Genomic DNA, 7,038 nt, shown 5'->3' on the forward strand with positions numbered 1-7,038 from the left:
AATATCGAAGCAGAAGATCCCAAAACTTATTTCAAACGTTCAGTTTTCATACCATTTTTAGATAATATCATTCAGCAAATGGACATGAGATTTGGTACTCTTGCTAAAACAGCTCTTCGTGGGTTTTACCTATTACCAAACAATCTTAACAAAATCACAGAGGAAACATCCCCTTCTCTTGTTGAATTCCATAACACTGATTTACCATCCCCATTTACTTTTTCTCAGGAATTGGAGCTCTGGAAGAGGTTATGGTCTAGCCAGGAAGACACACCAGACACCATAACTTCCACACTATCAGACAAAAGAACATGTTCAACTCTATTTCCAAATGTTACAAAAATTTTACATTTTCTACAGCTAACAGCAGTTTCTTCAAGTGGAGTAGAACGCGGAGCTCAGCTTTAAAAGATATCAAACGGGCATCGAGGAGTTCTATGAGAGAAGAAAGATTAAACGCACTTCTTCTTCTTTATATATGTCAGGACATCAACTTTGATGTCGAATCAGTCGTTGAAATGTATGCTAGACAGCAGCCACGAAGAATGCTACTTATCAATCCTCTAGCAGAGAAATAAATACGCAAATTAAATTTAATTTTGTGATTTAAGCAATAAACTACAATTCAAGACCACTGCCTTCTTTACTTAATGACTTGTTTTACCTAACAATGCAAATCAGATGATTAAAAATGTTGAATCATTATGCTTTCTTTGATAAGCAGATACCGTATTAACTGTGTAAAATTAGAACCAGGCAACGCCAATTTAAGCAATTTTAAGCGTTAGGCTGTTCATCAAACATTAAACATAAAAAAATCCAAAGAAAATATGAAAAGACAAATGTAAAAATGTCTATTCAGTAGGCCTCATTTTTACCCTTCAAAATCTCTAGAATCCAGGAGTTTCCAGGGCCTTCGCCACACCCCCCACCCCCGCCCCCACCAGGGCTTCGCCCTGGATCCACTGGGGGCCTTCAGGAGGCCCCAAGACCCCTTGCCTAATTTTGGCGCCCCCTACCTTCAATTCCTGGATCCGCGCCTGCGTTTCCAGCTGCGATGTCTTGTTCAAGTAAATGACCGACTTGGCCATTAAGAGTTACATGTACGTGAAGTTCTGCTGCTCAGTGCAGTCAGATTTGCGTTGTGCATGTGATGACCATGCAAAGGAAGCAAAAGCAAATCCACCAACCATGAGTTGAAAGGCAAATATATGTTATTTACATTTATCATGTTAATTAAGTTAAATCTCTGAAGATTTGCGTTTTTATGAATGGTGCTATATATTCCCTGTGCGGAAGGGTTGCATAAAATATTCAAAAGAAGATGGTCAAATTCAAAGCAAAAAAGGATATATTTCCGACAGCTTCATGTCCCAGCCTAGACGATAAAGATTTCGCAAAACCTGCTATATTAAAAATAAGTACAGTTTCAATAGAAATCTGGCACTGTATTTTTCTGAAAATTTAGATATTAGGAAAGAAACTTAAATTCACCCTTTCTGAATTATTGAAACTCCATGCGGTAACAACATAAAAAAAATTTCCCCACATGACCTCCTTTATTCTAAATGTGACGTCATGAATTTGTGCATTTTTCCGCATTTTCTTTTAAAATTTCAAAAGAAATCAATTTTCAGAAGAAATCAATTTTTAGTGGAAATCTTTCAGAAAACAAAAACTACATGCTTCGCGTAGAATAATTTTGAGATATTGAATTTCCAAAGCATTTTAAAATGTACAAATATAATAACTGAAATGGGTGACGATGCAGACTCTATTTTCTACTGAAAAAAAGCTGAATATCATGCTGAATATAAATTGTATAAGATTAAATATCTCGATTCAACTTCAAAAACAAAATTTTCTTGACCTCCTCCTTCTTTTTAGCAAACCTTTTGTAAAGCAAATCCTTCATAAATGGATACATTTGTATTCCACAATCGTTTGTCAATAGGCTTTTTTTTAAATGTCAGACCCAGAAAATGGTAAGCATATAGAATCATTTTATTTACTATTTGTCCACATGTACCTGTTGTTGCATTGGATGCTCACTCCTCCATGGCACCTGATTCCACCACTGATGTTTTGGAGGTCTGTGCTTGCTCTGCTCCTATTTTGTACCGTTTTATGGACTTTTGATCTTGAGTACTGTTCGTTATCTCCTTATGTTTTATTCACACAAACTGTACATATTGCACAGAGTATTAAATTTAACTCCCTATTACACGTGTGCATGAAATATATGACTCTTACCTTTGTTTAATTTCTAGTACTGTATTTATCTGTTTCTTTACTTATTAATATACTTTATAAATACAATAAATCTTTATCGCAATTGATTATTATTGTTTTAGGTAATATAGATTATAAATATAGATATATATGCACATGATATATACATTTATTGCATAAAACAAATCTTTGAAGGCTATATCACATTGTTTTTAGTGGAAAAATATAGCTACATCATTTCCACTCCATCTAAACTTAACATACATTAATTGATATTTTCTTGAAATCATCATATTAGCCAATTAAGGACCAGAACCAACACTTACCTTAACCCTCAAGGTTAAGAAATCTTAATGAGAACTCTGACTGTTTATTTAAATTATGATGGGTTTCTTACACGATATATATATTATAAATTTCAGCATTTCAAATTATGTTTGAAATTCTGCACTAACGTTAACAAAGTAGTAGGACAATTTGTCCATGTAAGGTTTTATGATACTTTTATCCTCTGTGCTTCCTGTCTTTTTTTGACAAAAGGACATTGTTAATATCAACTGATTCGATGCCGGAGAGCATGTTCTACATACAATTTCTAAAACGAGGTAAATTATTGACTGACAAATAGCTGAAACAAAAATATAAGTCATCATTTCGTAAACTCTATGGTCGATATATAATGACCTTGTCAGCTAATACAATTTATTATTAAGTCATGTTAATGCTGACTGACGTTTTTGATACTAATTGTTAGGCCAGTATAAACGTTTTTACGTTATTTCCAGATCTTGGAAAGGAACACACGCAGAAGCTGTGACCGGTCGGCCGGGGATGCTCTCTCATCCATGGCACTTGATCACACCTCTGATATTTTGGAAGTCCGTGTTAATTTTGCATTGTTTGATGGACTTTTAAGCTTAAATACAGTTCGTTATTTCCATATATTTCACTTTAAGAATTTTTGTCCTCTATACAATATAATAAATAAAACCCTCTATCAAGCCAATTTTAGACAAGATTTATTGTAAAGGAAAAATATTGATATTCAGGGTCGAAATAAAGAATTGTTGTACTCGTACGTAGAATACAGTTATCCATGTATTATGACCATCATAGTCAATATTTTCAAATCATTGACAAATATATTTCACATATAGATACTTGTATGTTCCAGCACAAGGATCTCCAAATACTCCGTTGCTGGCTGATATATAGCAGGTTTGCTCTCCGTTGCACTTCCACTTGGTCAACATTGTAGAAGCAGGGGAGAGACAATTGGTATTTTTAATAGATTTGCTAGGGCATAGATGACCTCCTTCTGTACGGCCGTAGTTTGCAGCAAGTATGTTAATTCGTTGAGGTTTATTACAACGAAGGTAAGCAATATTGCGTTCGCAAATGATTACTCCAGCGTAAGCTGAAAAGAAAAGAAAAGAAAAATGGTTACATATTTTTTGCCTTAAAAAGGGAATTCAACGGCATGGTCGATTGGATCTGGTCTTTTAATTTAATTAAATAATTAATGTATCAATATTACTTTGATCTTTAACAACATAAATTACGTATACACTAAGGGTTGAGATCAAGGAAAAATATATCTTGCCAAATAGGTGGACAACTATATTATCTTATTTTATAACAATATAGAATTATCAAATCACATGCGCAACCCGTATGATATTTTTGAGGGATCAAAGGGATTATGACGATTATAGTTTCCTAGTTCAATACAACTAGATTTTATTTTTAGTAGTTTTAGAAGCATAACACATAGAATACCTACCTTCTGAAGACACATGTGATATTAAAAGAGAAAATATCCCAAAATAAACCAAAAATATTGCGGTTTTCTTCATTCTCGTACTACTATAGCGCAGATGAAAAATTATGAAATAAAATCCCTGAACAGCTTAGTATTTATTAATGTCTCATTCATAAAACACAACAATCTGTTTCAAAATCACTTAATTCTAGATGCTATTTTAAACTGCATTTGACATGTTAGATGCATAGCTATTGAAACATGTGTTGTGACTTTTTTGTTTGTATGAAAAGTAACTATTTTTAAGCTAATTGAAAATTAGAAGAGAAAGAAAGAAGGAAATGTATATTTTATGTGACTCACGATATATTTAACAGAGAGGAAATAAACAAAATTATATAACGTTATATGTCTCCACGAGTACTCAAACTCCGTCGCCATGAGCTGAAACACGCTGCACCACTCTTTGCATTATTTTTTCATCCAGGTAAATTTTATGAGGAAAAACAAAATGAATAAAAAATCAGAAAAATCACATAGGCTGATTTTTACCATTTTGCTTTTCCCAATAAACTTCACCCAGCTTAATATTTTTCTAAAGTTTATGTTACACTTTTAGCGCCGAACTAAGTCTTATGAAATTTTTTTTTATCTGTAAACCTTTACTGAGTGCAATTTGTCCATATTTGTAATTTTATTAAAGTATTAACTAATGTTTTCCAACACTATTTCATTTTCCAAATCCAAGAGAAAATATTCAAGGAATACAGGCGCAACAGTATCGTCAGAGGAACTGTGGTGTCATGAGTAAATAATCTGTTCGTAGAAACTCAGCTTAAGAATCATTTAACAATTGATCTCAGGGTTCAGCTGGCAACAGTTCTTTAATTAATTCAGCCATGGCCTTTTATATGCCAACGAGCAATTAAAATCATAGTACGTGTACTTGTGTTTTGTTGAGGTTATTTAGCTTAAAGTTTATTTATTTTTATAAAATTTTGTGTTTGGCTTCTCTGATAACAGGATGTAATGTTATCTATTTAATCGGTTTATCTGCGAGTCAAACACAGCATGTTTGTTTTGTACTAATTATCTCTCTTGATTGTGTCACGTGATTTAGACACCACGCAGCAGCCGACAAATGGTACATGTAATCTGAAACCCCTCCCATCTTAACCTGTTGCTTTATAGGGGACAGTTTTTTGCTGCTTTTTGTTTTATTTTGAATAATTTTTGGCGGAAAGAGTATTGTTTTTCTTTCAACTTCGTCATGGCTGCATCAAGCATGAAGATATCCATGGATGGTCAGTTGGACAGAACCGGCAGAACCTTCAGTCGCATGAGTATCGCATTTTTTTTTTTTTTTGGTCGCACCAGGATCACCAGCCGAGAGGAACTGTGGTATCAATTTATGAGTGTACCTAATGGTTTTGTAGAAATTTTCAGCTTATAAATCATGACCCATTCTGTCAACGAGCACGTAAAATTATTTAAGGTGTATTTGTGTATTTGTTGAAGTTGTTTGCCTTTATTAGATTTTATAAAATAAAATGTTCTGTTTGGCTTTTCTGGTATTGTTTTACGTAGTAGGGGCATTTGAAACGTTCTGAGAATTGTTTAATAAAAATTAACCGTTTCATAGAAATTATCAAATTTGATACCATTAAAAAGAGTTTAAAATTTGACTTATTTTGTTTGGTCACTTTTTTTATTTCTATGACGTAACAACTCCAAAATTGACGCCAGAATCCCTAATGTTCAGCTGAAAAGTTGCTTCTTTGTCAACATGAGAGGATTAGTAAAGCCCATGATTTCCGCCTGCCAATTAATATTTTACGTAACACTTTTCAGAACTTTTCCAATGCCCCTACTTTTTCTCGGAAATTCCTTCGCAGTGCTTAGCATATATAAATTTGTACAATTCTGATTAAGACAAAGGACGTGCTAAAAGTTTAAACATTAACTGGAACATTGTTTTCAAGAAGGAAGAGAGATGGTTGAAACTAAAATTTCTGGCCCCAGGATCATGAAACAAACTTAGACTTAAGTCAAATTTTTAATCAACTAAAAATATTTATTGTCTTTGGATTATTCTCTAAATTTACAGATCTAAATTTACGGATAAAAACATTTTTGTAGAGCAATATTGGGATAATTTTTTAATTTTGGTATACTTGACTTCAACAAGTTTTTAGAACACAATAAAAATTTTGACTTAAGCTTATGACGTTTCATAATCCTGGGGCCTGGTGCCAGTGAAAGTAAGATTGGAAAGAGATTTGTCATTAGTTGAACAATTTATTATGAAAGAAGACCAAGTTACAATTAAAAAATAGTTGGATATTAATATCTAAACAATATTATTATTAAATTCCTAAAATATTATTTACTTCAGACATAAAAGATATGATTTAGAGAAAGTTCCTATCCTACAAGTAAATTCAAATTGGATATAGGATGCATGAAAGGTAGAGGAGGCGGGCTTAGATGATCACCATGCTTATCCTGGATAAGGATATCCTTTTCCGCCCATACTATGGCCTAGATTTTCCATTTGTTATAAATGGACTATTTATGTGATAAAAATAATAACCTGCAAAATTAATTTAAGGTTTCCAACGAATAGATCACTTTTGGACTTTTACGAAAAGCACTGACTTTTACAGTTGACAGTTAACTTTGACATTTAAACCTGTGACATTTTTGGAGGTACTGAATTGATTATAAAGAAAATTTTTCCAGTAGTCATAAGTATAGTGTTAAGCCAATAACATGTGAATGCTGGGAATTGAGGGTAGCTTGGTTGTCGTTTTCTTCGGGGGCAACTTAATAATGCTTTGAAATGAGCTGTTGTTTCGTTTTTAAAAAACGGAGCGAAATATTTATATAATAAAGGAGCTTCCGTACATTGTCCTAGAGTAAAAATAAGCCGTCAACAGTAACGGAATGAAAACAGAAAAATGACAAGCACTTATTGATCTAAAAAAAAGTGATACAGTTCTTAGAACAGGACCTTTACAGGGACCCTGGAAATTCCAGAGTTG

At 33.1% G+C, this 7,038-nt stretch overlaps 1 long non-coding RNA gene across 1 annotated transcript; it reads right to left on the reverse strand.

Annotated features, from left to right (window-relative positions):
* Window positions 1-3,235: 3,235 nt before the first annotated feature.
* LOC134242471 (uncharacterized) lies at window positions 3,236-4,101 on the reverse strand. Its single transcript, XR_009986861.1, has 2 exons — window positions 4,016-4,101; window positions 3,236-3,649 (listed from the first exon to the last, which is right to left on the reverse strand). It is a non-coding gene; the product is annotated as an uncharacterized LOC134242471 (long non-coding RNA).
* Window positions 4,102-7,038: the final 2,937 nt, after the last annotated feature.

Source organism: Saccostrea cucullata, unplaced genomic scaffold, assembly GCF_032062105.1.
Source record: "Saccostrea cucullata isolate Sc308-1 unplaced genomic scaffold, CSIRO_AGI_Scuc_v1 ctg2808, whole genome shotgun sequence".
Classification (NCBI taxonomy): Eukaryota; Metazoa; Mollusca; class Bivalvia; order Ostreida; family Ostreidae; genus Saccostrea; species Saccostrea cuccullata.